Source organism: Diabrotica virgifera, chromosome 6 (assembly GCF_917563875.1).
Source record: "Diabrotica virgifera virgifera chromosome 6, PGI_DIABVI_V3a".
NCBI classification, from domain to species: domain Eukaryota; kingdom Metazoa; phylum Arthropoda; class Insecta; order Coleoptera; family Chrysomelidae; genus Diabrotica; species Diabrotica virgifera.
The window spans coordinates 135982297-136005890 of NC_065448.1; the positions used below are offsets into that span (position 1 = coordinate 135982297).

The 23594-nt window shown below is 32.3% G+C and overlaps 2 long non-coding RNA genes across 2 annotated transcripts; both read right to left on the reverse strand.

Moving 5' to 3' along the window:
* Positions 1-8420: 8420 nt before the first annotated feature.
* Positions 8421-9224, reverse strand: LOC126886042 (uncharacterized). Its single transcript, XR_007698561.1, has 2 exons — positions 9050-9224; positions 8421-8751 (listed from the first exon to the last, which is right to left on the reverse strand). It is a non-coding gene; the product is annotated as an uncharacterized LOC126886042 (long non-coding RNA).
* Positions 9225-22191: 12967 nt separating this feature from the next.
* Positions 22192-23256, reverse strand: LOC126886041 (uncharacterized). Its single transcript, XR_007698560.1, has 2 exons — positions 22821-23256; positions 22192-22522 (listed from the first exon to the last, which is right to left on the reverse strand). It is a non-coding gene; the product is annotated as an uncharacterized LOC126886041 (long non-coding RNA).
* Positions 23257-23594: the final 338 nt, after the last annotated feature.

Genomic DNA, 23594 nt, shown 5'->3' on the forward strand with positions numbered 1-23594 from the left:
CGTTTTTCATATCATCTTTAGTGATACCACAGAAAGGTTCTGGGTCTTCAAAAGTTTCTCTCGAGCCTTATTTCGCCAACATATCTGCTCGTTCGTTCCCATGTACCCCTTCATGACCCGGCACCCATATTAAAGACACTTTATTGTCTTTTGCCAGGCTGTTTAGGAGTTCTTTGTAGTTTCTCACCAGTTATGATTTGGTGATAGTTTTCTTCACAGCCAGAATATCCGATTGGCTATGTGTGTAAATGTCGATCCTCTTAGCTTTAGGGTCTTCATCAATGAAGGCCACCAAAGCAAAAACTTCAGCCTGGAACGCGGTTGTATGTTGTCCTAGGCTGTAAGATTTATTATAGTTACATGTTTGCCCAAAGACTCCTGATCCAGTACCATGGGCAGTTTTAGATCCATCAGTGAACCATATTAGGTTCCAATTAATATTTGGGACTCTAGATGGTATAATTGTGTTAATCTTCTCAGTGAAGATTAGTTCTGGCGTCATCATATCTTAGTTCATTATAAAGATGGATTCCTCAAGTATAGTCCCAGTAATGTTTGTGTGGCTATTTAATACATAATTCGGCCTCCAAGTATTGTTTGCTTTGAGTCTCAGGATGGTCATAAAGGCTACCGCCGAAATATATAATTCCAGCGGATGGGGACTTGTGACAGCCTATAATGAAGCCATTCCTGTACTAGTCAAGGTTCCTGTTATATTTAGAAGTGCTTGTCTTTGTAGGATAGTGAGAGTGATAACACAAAATTGCAAAGCCAGCGTTGGTATGTGGCATGTATCTGAAATATCCAATTTTCCATGACTCAGGTGCATACATTAGGCTAAATTGCCATAATCGATGGCATTGTTGGCTTTGAGGACCTCTATAATTTGTGGATTATTTGGATAGACTTTAAAAAATCCCACAAGAAAGTCTAACTGAGTCAAATCGCAAATAGATCTTGGTGTAAGTTCACAGTACCTCCACCTAACATGACTCAAATCGCTCATGCAGAATGTTTTATGTACAGTTCTGTGTGGCCAGCCCTAAATCCGCACCAAACATACCTTTTTCTGGATGCAATGGACGCTATTGGACCTCATCTGGAATTGTACAGTCCCAAATTCGATGATCCTATTATTTATTGACGGACCCGTTCATGTAAAAATGAGCCAGTTTCCAACTGCGCTAGAAATCACGTCGTTTTATTTAGGCTTTTAGCTTCAACTACTAGGTAAATAGTATTTTTAATCTTGTAATAATAAATAAATGCCTGTCTGTACCTGCTTGCCTCAATACCATAGCTACAATTGTGGCTCAAAATTTAATGCAGAAGCAACATTTCACAGGATTCTAACACTAATTTTTATATCTGGATCCAGCTATTGATAAATCTGTACTACCAGATATTTATATTGATTAACTTGTTCTACTTCTTGTTAATATTTTTAAAATTGTTTGTGTCCATAATCTTCGTTTTGTTTGTACTTATCTTTTTTTATTTCTCCCTCCTCACAGTGACTCTTGACTCCTTATCAAGGTACCACTTCATCTCCTTTTTCAATATTACCAGATGAAATGTATGTGCTTATTCCGACACTTTTTCATTATCGGCAATTGAAAGTTAGGAGAAGAACAAAGGTAACTGATGTCATCGAAATGATAGCCAGACTAAAATGAAGATGGGCAGGACACAGCCAGAATGACAGATGGGAGATGGACAAATAGGAGACCAAGAGAAGACAAGAGAAGCGTCGGTCGACCGCCTACAAGATGGACCGACGATTTAAAAATAAAACTGGATGAGACAGGGTTGGAAACAAGGGGAGGAGGCCTATGTTCAGCAGTGGACATTTGAGGCTGGATGATGAATTGAAAGTTGCATCTGTTATTGGTCTCTCTTATATAAATGTGAACTGATTTTACCATTTTTGTCCTCTTCCCATAATTGTCGCATTTCAGTTACCGATATTTCGTGAAATCGGCACCATAAGCTTTCCAGGGCAAAAGGTATATAGTCCAAGCTGTGGGTGAAAAATAGGTCGATTTCAGGATATAATTCAGGAATTTTTGAAACCTATCAGGTGTTGTAAAGGACGATGCCAGGAATAACTTATACTAAAATGTAACCAAAAATTTTGTGCGGTTTTTTATTTATGACGATTTTCATTTGTTAAATTTGCAATTTTTAAAGATTTTTAATTTTGCAGCTTAGGATATTCATTTTAGAGAAAAAGTTTTAAATATAAAATTATAGCAAATTAAAAAACCTACAATTTGAGCTATTAGAAGTTTAATTTTGTTAATACGTTGTTATATTGCAAAACAGCCTGCGAAAGGTCCAAAATGGCCGTTTTTTGCAATTGCCGTATTTATTGTAAAAATATTTTTTATATATTTTTTATGGCTTTAAAATGAAGATCTTTCAATACTAAATATAAAAAAAATAGTAGTGCCCGATTTGTGAACTTGTTGCTTAGATATTAAAATTTGTTTATCCCAAGAGGTCAAATGTCCAAGGCTATAACTTTTTGAAAAAAAAATCGTACAGAGTTGATCCAAGATCCACTCTCCTTGTAAAGACTTATATTTTCATATTCTGATGTAAATAAATGCGTATAACATTTTTCAACCCCTTATTTCGGGTTTGAAAATAAGGGGGAAAATTTCGTTATAAACATTTAGAACTGAAGCCGCCCCTGTACATCCTATGAGTTTCTAACTTGCAGATTATTATTGTTAAAGCCAAAAATAAAGATTCAAAACCAAATAAAAATATTTTACGACCAACTGAAGCCGAGATAATTGTTTTTGTTTTCTTAAATCGTAGTGACTTTATTTATAACAATTAAGAAATTATTTCACAGTAATTGACTAAAGAAAGACTGATATTATCTTAAAATAAAAATTATTTTGACCGAAAGTTACATTTAATCATTAAAAATGGTTTTTAAAGTGTACTGAAGATTTATTTTTCGTTTCGACTGTGATTTATTGTGTCGGTTGCCCTTAGCAACGGCTAGCAACTTATAATACATTGAATCACGGTTTGCGCTTTAAATTTTAAAGCACCGCTTGGATTGACATGAAATTTGGCAAACACATAAATAATATGTTAAAGAATAAAAATGATATTGGGCCTCTGTGTGCTTTTGTCCTAGGGGTGAGTTACCCCTTATAAGGGGTGAAAAAATATATGTTCAAAATAAGTTCGGAAATGGATAAAACGTCTAATTCTAAGCACCTTGTGTTCTATAGCTTTTTTTCACCAAGTTAATACCTTTCGAGTTATTTTCGAGTAAATACCTTCATTTTTCAACAACAAAAAAGACACGTTTTTAGCCGGTTTTTGACAAATAACTCTAAAAGTAAGTATTTTATTGAAAAAAAGAGTTTCAACAAAAATATAGCAAATTAAAAATTGAAAAACAAAACGGTGTACGCGTGAAATCTCTAGACCCAGTAAAAACAAAGTTCTAGCTAATGAAAAAGAGGTTCATATCCGTCAAATTTCAAAGTGAATTATTTCAACGTGAAATAACCTAAAAATCATGCACTTTTTGGAGAAAAATCATTACAACTTTTTTAAAGTGTTTAAAAAAATATGTATATCTGTTTAAAAAAAAGTTTATAGCATCAAAAGTAAGCAAGTTACGCTGAAAAAAAGTTGATCTCTTTTTTTTTTAATAAAAAAACTCGGGAAAGTCACCCCCTAATTAGCATCAAAAATGAAATTGATCAATTTTACTTCAATGTTGTGTTACTCGTGTATGTGTGTCGTTTATGTCTGTAAGTTTAATCGGTTCAAAGTGCTTATTTTTGAAGGGGCAGTAGTTAAAAGGACTTGAACTAGTCAATAATCACGAGTGTATGCAAATTTAGAACAGCCATATCTTAACAAGCTTTTGCCTTACAAAAAAAAAGCAAAAGATCCAAAATATTCGTAACAACAAACACTATTTTTTTTACTCTTTGTGATTTTTGGTCACATTAATAAATTTTAAGTTATTTAGAAAAACACATTTTTTTTTAAATTAAAAATTAAAACAGATTTACTTTAAAACCAATTTTTTAAATAAGCCCTTTGAACCGATGATATTTACAGATCGAGCAAAATAACTTGTGAAGCGGTAATGATTAATTTGAGTTAAGATGCTAATTGGGGGTTGACTTTCGAGTTTTTTGACCAAAAAAAAAAGAGATCAACTTTATTTTCAGAGTAACTTGCTTACTTTTGATGCTAGAAACATTTTTTAAAAACAGATATACATATTTTTTTAAATACTTTAAAAAATGATTTTTCTCCAAAAAGTGCATGATTTTTTGATTATTCCACGTTGAAATAATTCACTTTGAAATTTGACGGATATGAACCTATTTTTCATTAGCTAGAACTTTGTTTATACTGGGTCTAGAGATTTCATGCATACATCATTTTTTCAATTTTTAATTTTCTATATTTTTTGTTTAAAACCCATTTTTTCAATAAAACACTTATTTTTTGAGTTATTTGTCAAAAACCGCCTAAAAGCGTGTTTTTTTTGTTGTTAAAAAATTAAGGTATTTACTCGAAAATAACTCGAAAGGTATTAACTTGGTGAAAAAATGCTACAGAACGAAAAGTGCTTAGAATTAGACGTTTTATCCTCTTCCAAACTTATTTTGAACATATATTTTTTTACCCCTCATAAGGGGCGAACCTCACCCCCAGGACAAAAGCACACAGAGGCCCAATATCATTTTTATTCTTTAACATGTTATCTATGTGTTTGCCAAATTTCATGCCAATCCAAGCGGTGCTTTAAAATTTAAAGCAAAAACCGTGATACAATGTATTATAAGTTGCTAGCCGTTGCTAAGGGCAACCGACACAATAAATCATAGTCGTAACGAAAAATAAATCTCCATTACACTTTAAAAATCATTTTTAATAATTAAATGTAATTTTCGGTTAAAATAATTTTTATTTTAACCTTCCGATGACCAACCTTTTTTTGTTACACGGATGACCAAGGGGGGGAAAATGACCCCAGGTCAAAAATGACAATTAACAAAAGAATGAAGTTTTTTTTATTATTTTTATTTTTTTTTATTTTTATTTTTTTTTTATTTTTATTTTTTTTTTTATTTTTTTATGGCATGGATTTTATGTCATTCGGCCAGTCACAACATTAGTATTAGTGTCATGTGTAGTGTGTATGTTGAGTAAGTGTCTTGTTACTTTGCAAAGTCGACGTCATTAGCGTAAAACTACTTGGAATTACACATTATAGACGGTATTTTATTAAACATCAACTTCAGAATATATTTTTTATTCGTAAAATATAGAGAATTTTTTTTATTTCAAAATATGAGGATATCTAGAATGATATTAAAGTCAAATAAAAAAATAATGAGTTAAAAATTGAAAATACTTTTGAATTTATTAAAGAAAAACATACGCTGGGGTCACAATTTCCCTCGCTTGGTCATCCGAAGGTTAATATAATATAAGTCTTTCTTTAGTCAATGACTGTGAAATAATTTCTTAATTGTTATAAATAAAGTCACTACGATTTAAGAAAACAAAAACAATTATCTCGACTTCAGTTGGTCGTAGAAAATTTTTATTTAGTTTTGAATCTTTATTTTGTTTTCAGCAACAATAACCTGCAAGTTAAAAACTCATAGGATGTACAGGGGCGGCTTCAGTTCGAAATGTTTATAACGAAATTTGCCCCCTTATTTTCAAAACCCGAAATAATAGATTGAAAAATATTATGCGCATATATTTACATCAGAATATGAAAACATAAGTCTTTAGAAGGAGAGTGGATCTTGGATTAACTCTGTACGATCTTTTTTTCAAAAAGTTATAGCCTTGGACCTTTGACCTCTTGGGATAAACAAATTATAATATCTAAACAACAAGTTCATCAATCGGGTAATACAAATTTTTTTTAGGTTTAGTATTGAGAGATCTTCATTTTAAAGCCTTAAAAAATACATAAAAGTTATTTTTACAATAAATAAAGCAATTGCAAAAAACGGCCATTTTGGACTTTTCGCCGGCTGTTTTGTAATAACGTATTAACTAAATTAAACTTGCCATATCTCAAATTGTAGGTTTTTTAATTTATTACAATTTTCTATTTAAAAGTTTTTCTCTAAAATGAATATCCTAAGCTGCAAAATTAAAAATATTTAAAAATTGTAAATTTAATAAATGAAAATCGTCATAAATAAAAAACCGCACAAAATTTTTGGTTACATTTTAGTATAAGTTATTCCTGGCATCGTCCTTTACAACACCTAATGGTTTCAAAAATTCCTGAATTATATCACGTTTTTTCACCCACAGCCTGGGGTAATAATGAAATAGTCTACCCATGAAAAGCTATTCGTAACGTATACATACATATAGCGATATTTGTCAGGAATGAATACGTAGCAAGGAAAGTCTCGTTAGGTCAAGAAATATGTGTGTAAATAATGTTAAATAGTTTGAGAACATAGTTTTACAAAAACAGTCTCACTAAGGTAATTTTGTTAGATATTTAATCTAGAAATCGCCTTACAGCAAAGTATTCCTTCCCAATCAATTTAAAGAATCTTAAAAATAACTTCCCTAACAATTTCCTTTACTAAAAGTTATAAGTTAAACCTAGACAGTATTACTAAACTTCTAATTGAAATTCCTTCTCTATAGTTTAACAATTTAATCTTATTTGATGTTTAACGTGTTTTATTTTACAAAAACTGACTGCCTCAGACAAAGGGGCTTCATTTATTAACCAACTTTAATAAAGCTCCTACGCGCCGTATTAACTGATTCCAGAGGAAAATGAAACAATTGCTAGAGTTTACAGGGGTTATTAGCTTCTTATTATTACTGTCATTAGTGCAGGGAACATTATAGTTATTCGTTTATAATATTTTAAACTATACAAAAAAGTGCTATTTTTTTAAATCGATATACCAATTTATCCATCTGCCGTTTTTTACAAAGTAGTAATAGTCCACAGTACATCGTCATCTTTGAAAGATGATTATAAAAGTCTTAAAAATGGTTTTAACTGTTTCGTTTGAGCGAGTCTACCACTTTCTGAAAAATTTCAGAGTGCAGGTTGGACGCGTTCCCGCGTCCCGCGTAATTAACATATTACGCTGTCGGACTAACGAAACGAGGCTGTAAATTTGTCGGACAAGTATCTTTATTAATTAAATATAATGTTATTTTAAATTGAAACTTAAGAGTTTTGTAATAAAAAAACTACCGCGGTAGAGTGACATCTTGCGGGTGTCGGACTCTACGATCGCGCCCTCTTTTCTGTCCGACAACAATAATTTATTTTATTTTAACGTATAATCTTTTGATTAAAATTAAAATTTTTATAGTTTTGCAATAACAAAACCTAACCGCGCTGGAGCTACAGTCCAATCTGCACTCTGAAATTTTTCAGAAAGTGGTAGACTCGCTCAAACGAAGAGGTTAAAACCATTTTTTTATACTTTATCTTCCAAAAAGTTGATGTACTGTGGACTATAACCATTAAGTAATATTTATGGCGGTTAAACTATTGACATGTGGCGAACATATCCATTAAAATGTCGCTCTAAGTACCCTTTCAGACTAAGACACTGGTGTCTGACACCGGTGTCCGCCACCGTGCAGCAAAGCATTGATATAAATCAGCGGTGCTCAAAGAGTCGATCGCCAAGATTTTTGAAGTCGATCGCGGAGCTGCAAGCAGTTCATAGCAAGTTTGAAAGACGCTTAGCTGATTTTAAAAAACTGACAGATATCGTAACATTCATGTATAATCCATTTTCTTGTGAATTCTTGGAAAATTTTTCACTGAAATATCCATTACTTTCAATACGGAGATCATTTCCGTCTAAAATGAGATACTGAAAAAAATTTCGGATATATACCTTAAGTCCAGAGCGACCAACACGATATTTTGATCTTTTATATCGTCTGACAAATATTCATCTTTGAGGCAAGTATATCTGCAGCTCACAGCATTCTTTGCATCAACGTACTTGTGTGAGTCCGCATTTTCCTAAATATAGGTAGTGAAATTAAAGTATCGTAATCGGCTGACCAGTAGAATGTACAGTCAAGGCCAGCAAAATTAAATGAACTATAGCCCACTCCTCAACACAAATAGTTGCATATGCAGATGATATAGTACTTATGGGAAGAGACAAGAAAAGATTAAAAGAAGCAGTAACAATCCCGGGAAAGGAAGCACGGAAAAGAGGTTGAGGCGATAAACTACCCCAGATAATTGAAATAATACTCGAGAATAATATTTCAATCAACTATGATAGCTATCGTCTACCCTAGACTAGCTCAATCTCCCAAGTTGTGAGTCCACCTTGTCCTAATCAAAAACATTAACAATGAAAATGCAGAATGGAGCAAATAAAACAATAATATTTAACTAATCATGTTTATTTTTCATAAAAGACATAATTAAAGTATCAAAAAAATAATTTACAAGACCTTGCCGAAACTTTACAGATCAGAGATTATACTTATCGATGGCACTTGGTATCTGTCTGCGGGTTCTTGGTGTCTTGCTGTTGTTCTGCCACGGGCTCTGGCGACGTGGATGTTCTGGCCACCAGGCCTACAGGTGTTGGTTGATGGTGTGGTGTCTATGCTAAATTACTGTAGCATCGCCGGCGATATTGGGGGCTCCAGGTTCAGGGAGTCCTCCCACGAGGTGAAGGGTTGTCCGGTGAAGATTCTTATTTGTCCAGAAAACTAGAATACATACAGGTACATTAGACACCAAGAATAAATGAAAGATATCCTTGCCATTCCAAGAAATAATCCAGAAATGTTGCAGAAAGGCAAGGTTATACAAAATGAATAGTATTAAATAATGTTAGTAGTTAAATAGTTGTGGATTACTACACACATATGAAGATAATAGATAATATAAAAATTTTACCATGTGGTACAACAATAAAAAGTACGAAAAGTAAGGTTAGATAGGAACATAAAAAAGATTACGGATATAGGCTTAGAAAAATGTGTACATTTATATTTAAACACTTACCCCAATTAAGAACGTCTGTTTGAAAATGTGGCTATGAGGCCAGACATTGCCTTAAGTAGATTTTAGAATTTAATGAAAAAATATTCTTCATTTTGACAAAGAGAAAGGGTTTGACTTGACATTGACAGAGTTCGTGAGTGGGGGCTTAAAATTTGAAACGAGAGACGACAGTGCAAAGGTGGTTATGACAGTGCGAAGTCACTGTCATGAACCACAGAACGATTGTATAAGAATGTGAATTCTGAGATAGAACAAGAATGTTGAGATATGCCTATAAATACCGAAAGAGGGCGCCAACCAATTTTTAACGGGAAAAAAGGTAAAACAATAGAAGAGGATTATTATTAAAGAATTATTAAAGAAAATAGAATAAAATAATTATTTGAAAATAAAATAGCAAAGATGTGACGTTTGTAACGTTACACACTCCTACCACCCATCAGAAAAATTTTGAAAGCAGCTGAGAAATTTTTCTCAAAGAAAACAAGAACAAAAAGTTCTAACCAGGAATAAATATATGTAGTAGTAATCGTTAAGAACAAATCAAAAATAAATACTCATTATAAATTTATTAAGTTAATGAATATATTGAATTGAAATTATGAATCATAAAAAGTTTTAAAGTATAAAGATAATTTTCAGATGTTACTCTGGGGAAAATAAAAAACATTACCCAATGAATTCTAGTATTCATCACACTAAAATTAGTAATTTATAATTAATAATGACTACAGAGAATATCTCTGGAGAGAAAAAAAAATAAATAAAAAATTATTCAATGAATTTTAGTATTCATTAAACTGAAATTAAATAAGGTACTGTTATAACGTAACCAGTAAAATGGTACAGTATGTTTTTTTAAAAATAAAATTTAATAATTAATATAATATACAGTTTTTGAGGGAAACGCTCAGGGGAATATTCAATTATCCAACATTGAATATTACCCAATGGATTTTAGTATCCATCAAACTAAAAATATTGGAGGGATAAATTTAAATTAATCGGGTATCTGGAGACCTTGGTACTGTACATGGACCATACCAAAGGAGCGATTGAAACCATGTTGGCACGAACGCAGTAGCCCATAACCCACGGTTAAACCACGACAGCGCTCCTCAGAGACGATAATCCTATGGTGCCATGGACCCCCCGACGCCATACCCTGGAGACCATCTACCATTGAAGGAAGATCCAGTGGTACGAATGTACATCTGCACCAAAGCTCAGGCCCACAAAAAAAAATAATAACAAAGGGGACAATGCATCTGGCATATTCAGATATGCATTGTTGAAGAATTCTGTCTTCAGAAATTCTTCTTCGGAAGTACAACGACTTCCTTTGCAAGACAACATACTATACACATAGTATGAAGTCTAATTTATAATTATTAAAGTCAAATCAAGTAAGTATATACGTTAAAGGCAAATACACAAAGTAAGGCAAATATATAAAATAGAGATAATATCTCAAATAAAGGAATAGTCAAAATGAAGACTGTCAAAAGAAAATGTTGAATGAATCTCAAAAAATATACCAAGTACTCTGAATAGGTTGAGTACCTAAAGTCAGGTAATAATAATAATAATCACATAACAATATGAGTAAAAGCATATAAATAATAAAATGCAAATGTAATTATTGATAAACACCTCAAAAAAATGTACTAACTGTACTGATATGTCAAATATGACTAAGTTCTACACAAAACAGTTACAGTAACTGCATAAAACAAGGCCTAAAAGACTAAAAGTAGGTTAGTAATGAAAGAAAGATAATGATACATAATAAATGTTATTCTCACTAAATATAAACCAGGGATCTACACAAAAGAGTAAAATACTGCATAAATATAGTTTACAAAAAATAGAAGAAAACAAGTGAAAGTAGGTATACTACAATCATACTTCAAAGCGCCACAATTCTACACCAGATTTCTAAAAGTAGATATGCATAGAATTGTTTTAACTCCAAAAGAAATAAGAAAAAACTCATCATCCTTAAAAAAATGTAAACAGGTTTAACTGTATATCAACTGTCTCGAAGACAAAAAAAAAAAGGAACACAGATTCATATGATCTGGCCCATAATATCCTCAGAACATCATGTATCCTAGGAAAATAAAAACACTAGGTGTCTATGCAGCAACATATATGCCATAAACAACTTACAAGTGCCGGATGAGGCTTTTAATTGTATCAAAATCAAAAAAATTACCCAAGGTAAAATAATACCAATTTAAACAAGGGTATTGTCAAATGAAAAAGGTTAATATGTTTATCATAATCAGACAAAATGCTATAATATAAAGATATACAATAAGAAATATTGCTTTACCATATTAAACAAAATTATTGAGACTCATCATCACTAGAATCAGTAACATTCAACTTAATATCTTGCACATGAAAATTGCCAAGGTCTTTACCATCTAGATCCTTAAGATTATATACCAAAGGAGATAAAACTTTATTTATAATACATGGAATAAATTTGGGAGCTAATTTAGCAGAAAAATCATCCACAGCTTTTGAAAGAATGGTATTTTTCTTCCAGACTTTATCACCTACATGAAATCTTACATCACGTCTACGAAGATTGTAGCGTTTAGTGTTGATATTGTAAGAGTGACGTATTCTTTTCTGAACTTCATCAAAGATAGGAGACATATTCTCTAAAGGCTTGGGATCGAACAATTTATTATTGATGTTAACAATATTATTAGATGTTTCTTTAATAGCACCAAAGAATGAACCATCAACAGGAATGTTTCTAGCAAACGTCAAAAATGAAGGAGAAAATTGAGTTACTTCATGTTTAGCTAGACGAATGGCTTGGGCTATTTTAAGTCCCAATCTTTATGATCGTCTTGGATGAAAGATCTGATTGCAGTAACAATCGTTTTATTAACTCGTTCAGTAGGGTTAATCTGAGGGAAGTATCTAGCATTATACCAAATTTTTTGTACCTTGTATTTTTCCATCAAAGTTTTAAAATCATTGGAAACAAATTGTTTTCCATTATCAACTGCAAAGATTTGCGGTACACCAAAAATTAGAAAAACTTGATTTTCAATAAACTTGACAATAGCTTTAGAAGTAGCATTAGCCAAAGGATGTACAAACATAAACTTTGTAAACCAGTCAACAACAACTAAAAGAAAACGATTTCCACTTTTAGATCTAGGATACGGACCAAGTAAATCAGCAGATAAAAATTGAAAAGGAAAATTAATATCACGATATTGTCCCATAAAACCAGCTGGAGGTAAGTTACTAGGCTTACAAGAAGCACAAACTTTACATTTATGAAAATAGTTCACAACAAAAGATCTCATTTTAGGCCAGTAATAAAGTTCTGATATCCTAGAAAGGGTTTTAAAGACACCTAAATGAGCAGCTGTAGGATCATCATGATACATATGTAAAATTTCCTTCCTATGTGGAGCAGGAACAAAAATTTTCCATTCTGGAGTAGATTCAGAAAATTTAGATTTAGAAAAAACATGTTTATAAAGAACATTATCTTGAACCTTAAAAGCAGGATATAAATCAGGATTATCTGTAACTTTTGCTATCATATTTTTATACCAAGCATCTGTTTTTAAATCAGACAAATTTAATAGAGAAACTTGAGATGCTTCAGGAATTCTTGAAAGAGAGTCAGCTACTACATTCAAAGAACCACTACGATGAACAACAGTAAATTTGTGACAAGACAGTTTCATTATCCATCTAGCAATTCTAGGAGAAGGATTCTTCATGTTATATAACCACTGCAATGAGGAGTGATCTGTAATCACAGTAAAGTCATCACTACCCTCAATATAGCATCTAAATTTTTCAATTGAAAGCAAAATTGCTAATAATTCTTTCTCAGTAGTTGTGTACTTTCGCTGAGCTCTAGTTAAAGTTTTGCTGAAGTAAGCAATAGGATGTTCTAATCCATCATCCTTTTGAAATAAAACACCACCCACACCAGTGTCACTTGCATCACAAGCAAGATAGAAATGCTTGGAAAAATCAGGACTTGCAAGAACAGGAGCTGTTGTAAGAACCTGTTTAATTTTATGAAAAGCTTCATCAGCTTCAGGAGTCCAAGTAATAGGTTGACCTTTCTTTCTGCCTTTCAATAAGTCAGAAATGGGACTGCAAATAGTAGCAAAATTGTTTAAAAACCTACGGTAATAACCAATTAAGCCAATCAACCTACGTATCTGGGTTGTATTTGTGGGTACAGGATATTCCAAAATAGACTGGACCTTACCAGGATCAGTTCTTAACCCTTGATCATCCACTACAAATCCAAGGAATTGCAATGAAGATCTGCAAAACTGGCATTTCTCAAAATTGACAGTGAGATTTGCATCTTTCAAACGTTTGAATAGCATCTTCAAAGTTTTGACATGAGTATCAAAATCTGGAGTTACAACGATAATATCATCAAGATAATAAAAAACATAAGGTTCTAATAAAGGACCTATAACAGAGTCCATGACTCTACACATAGCTTGTGCGCTATTATTAAGACCGAAAGGTAAAACATTAAAACAAAATAAACCTCTATTTTGCACAGAAAAAGCAGTTTTCAATTTGGATTCTTCATCTAAAGGAATTTGATAAAAAACCTGTTTAAGATCAATAGAAGATATGAACTTAGCATCTCTTACTTTAGAAATAATTGTGTCAATTAAAGGCATAGGATAACTATCAGGAACTGTAATTGAATTAAGTTTCCTACCATCAAAGCAAACTCGATGTGAACCATCTTTCTTTGGTACGAGCCACAATGGCGAAGACCACGGTGTACTAATAGTTAAGGGCTCTATAACTTTGAGTTTAAGCATCTCATCAACTCCAGCATTCAAAACCTTCTGCATAGCAGGAGATAATGGATACTGTCTCTGTTTAATAGGTTTAGCATTGCCAGTATCTATATGATGTGTATACAGATGAGTTCTGCCAATAGAATCTGTAGGACCTATTTCTTTAAAAAGTTTAACAACAGAATTAAGTTGAGATTGCTGAATATCAGAAAGATTTTCAGAACTAATGATAGTATTAACTACACAAGTAGAAAAATTTGTTGCCGTAAAAGAAAAATCAGAGAAGTCCAAAGAGAGTTGAAACGACTGAATAAAATCCATACCTAATATCATTTTATGTGAAATAGAAGGAACTACTAACACTTTAAGTGATTGAGTTTTACTCAATAAAGTAACAGGTAACCGAACATATCCTAAAGTACTCTGTATGTTTCCATCAGCAGTAGTGAGTTGAATTGAAACATCATAATTAAGATTTAAATTAAGCTTTTTAAGTAAAAATAAGGAAGGAGAACCAATTATGCTGACATTACTACCACTATCAAGGAGTGCAGAAATTGTTTCATTACCTATAGAAACAGAAATATATGGTCTATTATCATTATTATGAATATCTAATAAAGGACCGGAATTGAGATGTACTTTTGAATTAGATAAATCACTAGAAGAAACAGAAGTACTAGAAGAAGGTAAAATTTCAGATTGTACTGAAGAAAACGTAGAAGTAGATTTAGATGGAAGTGGTTTAGAAATGTTTACAGATTTTTGTTCGACCCTTTTTGAAAAGTTTTTCCCGGAATATTCTTGCCTTTGCTCGATGTTCCTGGGACAGACGTTTGACTGCTTTGAGGCATGCTGTCTGTCGAAGCGTGTCCTCGCTGGTCGTTTTTTGAGCACCTCATGCATTCCGCAATAGTTACATCCTTCGAGCCACAACCGAAACAAAACGTTCTCTTGGGTTTTCTACAGACATGGAAATTGTGTCCTTTCACATCACAATTCCAACAAGTTGGGGTTGAACGAAGGGATTCTACAGAAAATTTGCAGCGTGAGGAAATTGCCAAAGCAGATTCAAACTTCTTACAATACTTTGTAAGCTCAGCAACTGACTTAACATCTTGGAAAGCAAGAGCTTTAACATATTGAGGAAGAAGACCATTGATAATTTCATCCACCTTTTCAATATCCGAAATAGATTTGGACGACCGGAGCATCAAAGATTCCATATGGGAAATATATGCAGAAACTGGTTGTCGTGAAAACTGTTTTGTGGAACGTATTTGTTCCCATAAATCTCTTTCATAGTTATAAGGTAAATAAGTTTCTTTTAAAGAAGTAACTAGATCAGCCCATGAATGAAATTTCTTTTGAGAGAAATTATTATGCCACCAAGTAAAAGCAGCACCTTCAAACAAATCACATGCAGAGATGAATAAATCTTCATCTGTGCAGTTCCTTGAAAATTTAAAAATTTCAATCTGTTCCAGAAAAGGGATTAAAGGTTGTTTACCAGAAAATTTTTTGATACCCCATTTATACACGGGAACAGGCTTGGAATGTGATATTGAAGATTCCGAACAATTAAGATTAACTCTAGTAGATGTCATGGGTTGGTCTAGAAGATCAGGTTGTTCTACAATGTTACACAAAGTACCTTCTAACTTTAACAAATTAAAGCGGATAGCTTTCTTCAACTTTTCTTCCTCTGCGGAAGATGACCGCAAACGAGAAATCCTACCAGACAAATGTTGGAGACGAGAATTGAAGGTTTTATATAGAATATCAGACTTTGTTCCTGTAAATTCAGATATGAGAATCTGAAGTTCAGTATAAGAGGCTAAAGCTTGTTTATAATCAACCTCAAAAGACAAAGGGACCGAAATATCTGAAAAACTGCGGCTACTAGTCTCCTGAGAAAGAAGACCAGTAAGAACTGTACGTTTTTCTTCAATATCATCAGGAGCAGAGACATCTCTAATGTGAAGCTCATATGTCAATTCATTTGTGGTAAGATGTGCAGGTTTCATGTTGAAGAGAAAAAAAAAATTTAATAAAAATCAAAGAAAGAATTAAAAGTACACTATCCACAAAAACTGGTTAAGTTGAAAAAAAAGAACAGACCATTTAACTCACTATAATAGTACCATTATAAGAATGAGGAAAAAAAATTATGTAAAAAAGCAACAATGTATTAAATGCGAATTAAATATGCTGAAATATAAGATATATTATAAAAATGGTAATACTCTTTACCCCAAACATTTGAAAAATGGTTAAATATATAGAAAATGCTCAAAAAGTATCAAAAATTTGCAAATACTAAGATGTACTGCAAAACATGAATATAATATTAAAACAGTATTTATTAATGCTTTACTATTTGCTACCGAACTACAAATCCACAGCTCAAATCCTTGAGTAAGACAATTCAAGTTGGGCGCCAAAAGTGAGGCGATAAACTACCCCAGATAATTGTGTGTGTGTGTGTTTATGTTTTATTGGCACTGGTTTAAGCAACCAACTGGCCAGTCAATGTGTTTTGAATTCTCTCTTTTACAAAATATATGCTTAGTATCTAAATTTAAAACTATTAGTACTACTGTTTTTTTTTACTGTTTTTTTTATTATTTTTTTTATTATATTTTTTAACATTTTTTTTATTACATTTTTTTTTTTTTATTTTTTTTTTTTATTTTTTTTTTTAGTTTTTTTTTTTTTGTATATTTTTTTATCGCGCTAAGACCTAAACCCGATTCAACCTCGCGGAGGTTTAGATCTTAGTAACTTTTTATTTTATTTAATTATTATTTTTTTTTTTATTTTTTTTTCTTTTTTTCTCAGAGCTTTAATTTTAAACAATTAACATGGTTGTACAAAATTTTATAAACATCTAGATTGTTTGATTGTAAAAGGTATATAAGATTAAAAGGAAATTGTACATTAATTTGAACTAGATTGGCAAAAAAGTTTGATATTTCAATAAAATGTAAAGGACATTCTAATAGCATATGTTGTAGATCAGCTAGCTCTCCACATAAACATTCATCATTATCTACAAGTCCTATTTCTCTTTTGTAGACTGGAGTCAGACAGTGATTACTTCTTATTCGACAAATAGTTTTGATAAAGCCTTTGTTGGAAACTTGATTAAACCATGTCTTGATGGGAAGTGTAGGCTGGATTTTTTTGTAATAATTTCCTTTGTCTGAATTATTGTATTGTTCCTGCCATTTCGTCCGTTTGATAGATCTCATAATAGAAATTATGTCTCCCATAGGAAGTTGATAAGTATGCAGAGTGGATTCCTTCGTTGTTGCTTTTTTAGCCAGATCATCTACTATTTCGTTGTTTTTTATACCAATGTGTGCTTTTATCCAACACAATATTATATTTTTGCCCGATTTCAAAGCTTCACTGTTCATTGCTATGATGTCACTGATGATATAATTTTCTGCAAAATTATGTACATTGTATTTCAATGTCTTTACAATGCTTTGGCAGTCTGTAAATATAACATAATTGAGTTCTTTTTGATTAATACATATTTTGTATGCTTCTCTGATTGCAATGAGTTCAGCTGTGAAAATTGTCATTTTATCAGGTAATCTGTTGTTTATTTTTATACTTTTTTGTGGGTAATATATAGCATATCCAACTTTTCCTTCCATTTTTGAACCATCCGTATATAATTTCTGATAACTCCCCCAGTTTTTTTGTACACACTGAAGGTGGTCTATTTTAGTAAGGAAGTCTGTCGCACGAATATTACTTAAATGACAGTTAACTGGAGATAAATAATCTTCATAATTTAGCTTTCGAGACGAGCTTTGTTCAATTTGGTGTATGTCGCCAATGGAATTAGAAACGTTGAGGAAGCTTTCCACAACTAAAAGCAGTTTCTTTTTTTCCCAGTAATAATGAGTTAGGTATGAGGTGGTTAAATGAACAATTTTATTTAATAGCAGTTTATCGTTAACCGCTGTTTTAACTATAAATTTCTCACTTAGGTATTCCCTGCGTAATGAAAGTGGAGGTTCATTAAGCTCACATTCCATGACCAATATAGGTGTGCTACGAAGATAACCAGTGCATAACCTAAGTGCCTTATTTTTGATCCTCTCGATTTTTTGGAGTACAGAGTTTGATGCTGAGCCATAAAAAATAGATCCATAGTCTAAGATTGATCTTATCAAATTTCTGTATAGTAATATTGATATGTTTGGATCAGCTCCCCAGTTACTGACACTTACAGTCTTCATGATATTCATTGCATTTTCCATTCTTCGTAATATGTAATTTGTGTGTTCTTTCCAATTTAATTTGGAGTCTAAAAATACGCCAAGAAATTTTATTGAAGTTTTATAAGGAATACTAGTATTATCAAATTGTAGATGGCTTTGAGGAACATATCGTTTTTTAGTGAAGGTAACAATGGTTGATTTACTCTCTGATATTGTTAAGTTATTATCGGTAGCCCATTTTTTTATAATATTCAATGTCGATTTAAGGTAGTTATTACATCTATCTATTGACTTATTTTCTGCATATATCGCAACATCATCAGCGTACTGTAGGATTTTTATGTGTTGAGGAAGTTTAGTTTCTAAGTCAGCAGTATACAGTATATATAATATAGGACTTAGGATGCTACCCTGAGGTAGTCCCAAAGATGTGTATCGGGAGTTAGATTGATCTCCATTTAATCTAACGTGAACTGCTCGATTAATGTATAAGTTAATGATGTTCCATGTTACTATCTCGGGTATTCCTATTTCCAACATTTTCGCGTATAGTATGTGAAGATTAACGTTGTCGTAAGCCCCTTTTATATCTAAGAACAAAGCACTAACTGCTTTCTTATAAGTAAAGGAACTATAAATGTCTATTAAAAAGTGGCAGAGGCTATCTTGTGTGGATTTACCTTTTCTAAAACCAAACTGACTTCTTGGTAATAGGTCGTTCTTTTCTAGCCAAAATTCCAGACGGTTTTTAATAAGTCTCTCATATGTTTTTAGTATACAGGAAGCCAGACCGATTGGACGGTAAGAATCCCAATTCTTTGATGATTTTCCTGGTTTTAAAACCGGGATAATAGTGTAAACGTGCCAATCGTCAGGAATCTTTATGCGGCGCATCCAAATTTCATTATATATATTTAGTAGTGCAGCCTTACCAATTCTTGAAAGATTTGATAGCATCGAGTAATGTATATTATCGGCACCTGGTGCTGAATTTGAGTTTTTCTTCAACGCAAAGTTTAGTTCAGTGGCAGAAAATGGTTTGACTAGGAAACGGATTTGTTCTGGATAGTCGTACAGAGCATTTAGTTGTAAATCAGGAATTACTAATTCTGCAGACGGCGGTGTGATATTTTGATGGAACTCTTCTATCCACGAAGCTTCCGACAGAATAACAGGGACTTTGTTCTTTGTTTTTCTATTTTTTATTCGGTTAACTTTTGACCATACATCTTTAATAGGGACTGACCTATTTAGGGATCCGACATAATCTCTCCAGCTATTTCTTTTAGTTTGTTTAGTGATCTTCTTGACATGTGCATCATCTTTTTTATACTTAAGTAGGTTTTCATGGTTTGGATTTTCTTTGAATATACAAAAACTTTCCTGTCTTCTTCTGACTGCTTCTTCACATTCTAAATCCCACCAGTATTTTCCTCTGGAAGTCGGTTTTTTTATTTTAAATTTGGGGATGCAGTAGGATGCAGTTGTATTTATATTGTGCAAAATTTGTTCATAAGAATTTATATCTTTAAATTGAGAGAATACATCTTCCGAATACTGTTCATATAATTTCCAGTCGACATTCTTTAAATTCCACTTTTGTGAATATGGATTATATGTATGAGTTGGTTGATCCTCTAACTCTACTCTTATAGGTGTATGGTCTGAACCAAATAGGTCTTGAAGTGTTTTCCAAGTGATCAGGTGGTTTAAGTCAGGAGTACAAATGGTCAGGTCTATTGCCGATTTCGAGAAGTTCCTAAAGAAAGTAGGAGAGCCATCATTTTTGAATATTAAATTATTATCGTCTATACAGTCCATCAAGATTTTACCTTTCATATCTGTTTGGTTGTCTAGGCCCCAGGCAATGTGGTGAGCATTAAGGTCACCTCCTATTATAAATGGTCTTTCTATAGATGTTATGAAATTGTTCCATTGTTGTAACAATAACTTGGTTCCTGGGGGAACATACATAGATATAAATGTGACAGTATATGACTTAAACTTTATTTTTATTGCTACTTTATTGACGTTTATTAAATCTACTTTCATGGTGACTTCCTCGTAATATAGGTTTGAATTTATTAAAATTGCTGAGCCACCGCCAACAGTTACTGAAAAGCGGTCGTCTCTGACAATATTGTACCCGTGAAAGTTATAATACTTTTCTGGTTTAAATCTAGTTTCTGATAATAATGCGATATCAACTTTCTGGTCTTCTAATAGGTGGATAAGGTTTTCTCTATTAGAGTTAGCCGATCTACAATTCCATTGACAAATTACCAATCTATTCATTATTATATAAGAGAGAACTTAAAACTGATTGAATTGAATTTACTAGAACTGATTTTTCTGGAATTTCAAAATTTTTGTGATTTATATTAGAGATAATACTTGTAACTATATTTGATATTAATTCTGTTAATTCTTTTGATGGTTCATGTATTTTAGATCCTTGTTCTGGATTAAATGTAGATTGATACGAAGAAGAGGTGATAATACCACCAGGTCTGTTGGACATGGGGTTTAACTTTATTATTTTTTGATGTTCCATTGTTACTTGGTCTGGTGAGGAAGAGATAGGTCGTTTGTATTTTGGTGGTTTTATTATTGTATATCTATTTGAAACTGAAGGTAGAGCGAACTGATTGGAAGATGTTTGAGACGTGGACAATTGAGTAAAGGAATATGAAGAGGATGGTGCATTCATATTTGGAGTTTGATGAGAATTTATTGAGGAATTATTGGCTGCTATAGATGCATAAGTTATCTTAGGAAAGAGTTTAATTGTTTCCTTAAAAGATAAGCTGTTTTCAGACATATAATGTTTTATTTTCTTTTGGCGATCAAATTCTGGGCATATCTCCCATTCATTAGTGAAGTGTTCACCTTCACAGGATAGACATTTTTTGTTAAACGATGATAAAGAACAAGAATCGGAAAGGTGAGATTCATGACACTTAAAACAGCGAGGATTACTTTTACACTGCTTACTCATGTGCCCATACCTATAGCAGTGGTAACAGATAATTACCTTTTGCTGGTATTTTTCAACAGTGTGTAAGACATGATTAATTACTACATACTTTGGTATATTCTGGCATTTAAAAGACACAATAACTGATTTTGTTGGATTAAATATTACTTTGTCATCTGCTACTATTTTTCTTGTTATTCGTTTCACATACTCAACCGAGAATTTGCAATGGTGATCAAATTCCTTTATTCTATTTTTAAGATATTCTTCCGATATATCTGAATCTATATCCCTTACTACACCTAGTTTAAACAATTGAAATTTTGGAATGTATGCGGTCAGATTTTTTTGAATAAGGAATTTGGAAGTAACTAAAGCATTTGCGCTACTATAATTTTTAAATGAGACCCTAACTCGGTTGCGTCCGATTGAGTCAATTTTTTTTATATAATTGTCAATTTCTGGATGTAACGTAAATAGGATCTCGCCTATTTTAACAGCGTTTAATTTTCCTGTAAAATTTAAACTGGAGTTTTCAATGAAAATGTAAAAAGGTCCTAAATCAATTTTTTCGTATAAATAAACAGGCCTGGTTTTTTCTGGTTGATCTGAGTTTACTAAAGTATTTTGTTTTTCATTAATATTGTTAAGATTAATACTACTACTTATCTTATTTTGAGGCTGGTTGGGTAGAAATCCATTTAAATCTTGTAAATCACAGCTACTATCCATCGAATTCTCAATATCAGGCGGTTCGCCTCCACTAGATGACTCCATAGAGGAGTTTTCAAGTAACGTTTAACTTATGAACACTTTCAAAATGTAAACTAAATAAGGAAAAGTTTAACAAAACTAAACAAACTAAATTAGAACGGTATAAATCAAATAATCCGCCAAAAATTAATATTTTTCGGAGAGATTTCCAAATTTAAATTGACCCCAGATAATTGAAATAATACTCGAGAATAATATTTCAATCAACTATGATAGCTATCGTCTACCCTAGACTAGCTCAATCTCCCAAGTTGTGAGTCCACCTTGTCCTAATCAAAAACATGAACAATGAAAATGCAGAATGGAGCAAATAAAACAATAATATTTAACTAATCATGTTTATTTTTCATAAAAGACATAATTAAAGTATCAAAAAAATAATTTACAAGACCTTGCCGAAACTTTACAGATCAGAGATTATACTTATCGATGGCACTTGGTATCTGTCTGCGGGTTCTTGGTGTCTTGCTGTTGTTCTGCCACGGGCTCTGGCGACGTGGATGTTCTGGCCACCAGGCCTACAGGTGTTGGTTGATGGTGTGGTGTCTATGCTAAATTACTGTAGCATCGCCGGCGATATTGGGGGCTCCAGGTTCAGGGAGTCCTCCCACGAGGTGAAGGGTTGTCCGGTGAAGATTCTTATTTGTCCAGAAAACTAGAATACATACAGGTACATTAGACACCAAGAATAAATGAAAGATATCCTTGCCATTCCAAGAAATAATCCAGAAATGTTGCAGAAAGGCAAGGTTATACAAAATGAATAGTATTAAATAATGTTAGTAGTTAAATAGTTGTGGATTACTACACACATATGAAGATAATAGATAATATAAAAATTTTACCATGTGGTACAACAATAAAAAGTAAGAAAAGTAAGGTTAGATAGGAACATAAAAAAGATTACGGATATAGGCTTAGAAAAATGTGTACATTTATATTTAAACACTTACCCCAATTAAGAACGTCTGTTTGAAAATGTGGCTATGAGGCCAGACATTGCCTTAAGTAGATTTTAGAATTTAATGAAAAAATATTCTTCATTTTGACAAAGAGAAAGGGTTTGACTTGACATTGACAGAGTTCGTGAGTGGGGGCTTAAAATTTGAAACGAGAGACGACAGTGCAAAGGTGGTTTTGACAGTGCGAAGTCACTGTCATGAACCACAGAACGATTGTATAAGAATGTGAATTCTGAGATAGAACAAGAATGTTGAGATATGCCTATAAATACCGAAAGAGGGCGCCAACCAATTTTTAACGGGAAAAAAGGTAAAACAAATAGAAGAGGATTATTATTAAAGAATTATTAAAGAAAATAGAATAAAATACTTATTTGAAAATAAAATAGCAAATATGTGACGTTTGTAACGTTACAAGGTCTAGAAATTAACGAAGGAAAAACAAAATATCTACTCTGCTCTAGAAGAGAAGATAACAGGATGAGGTAAATCAAAATAGAAAACTACACTTTTGAAAGAATTAACAATTAAAATATTTGGAAGTAGTAGTAAATGGCCAAAATAAGAGAAGTGAAGAAGTAACGGAGCGAATACTAACAGGCAACAAACATACTAGAAATATCGTAGGCTAATGAAGGACAAGAACTTATTCAGAAATACAAAACTGAAAATATACAGAGTTGCAATCAGACCAGTAGTTACGTACGCAGATGAGACAATGTGCCTCACGGAAACAGATGAAGAAAAATTAAGAATGACGGATTA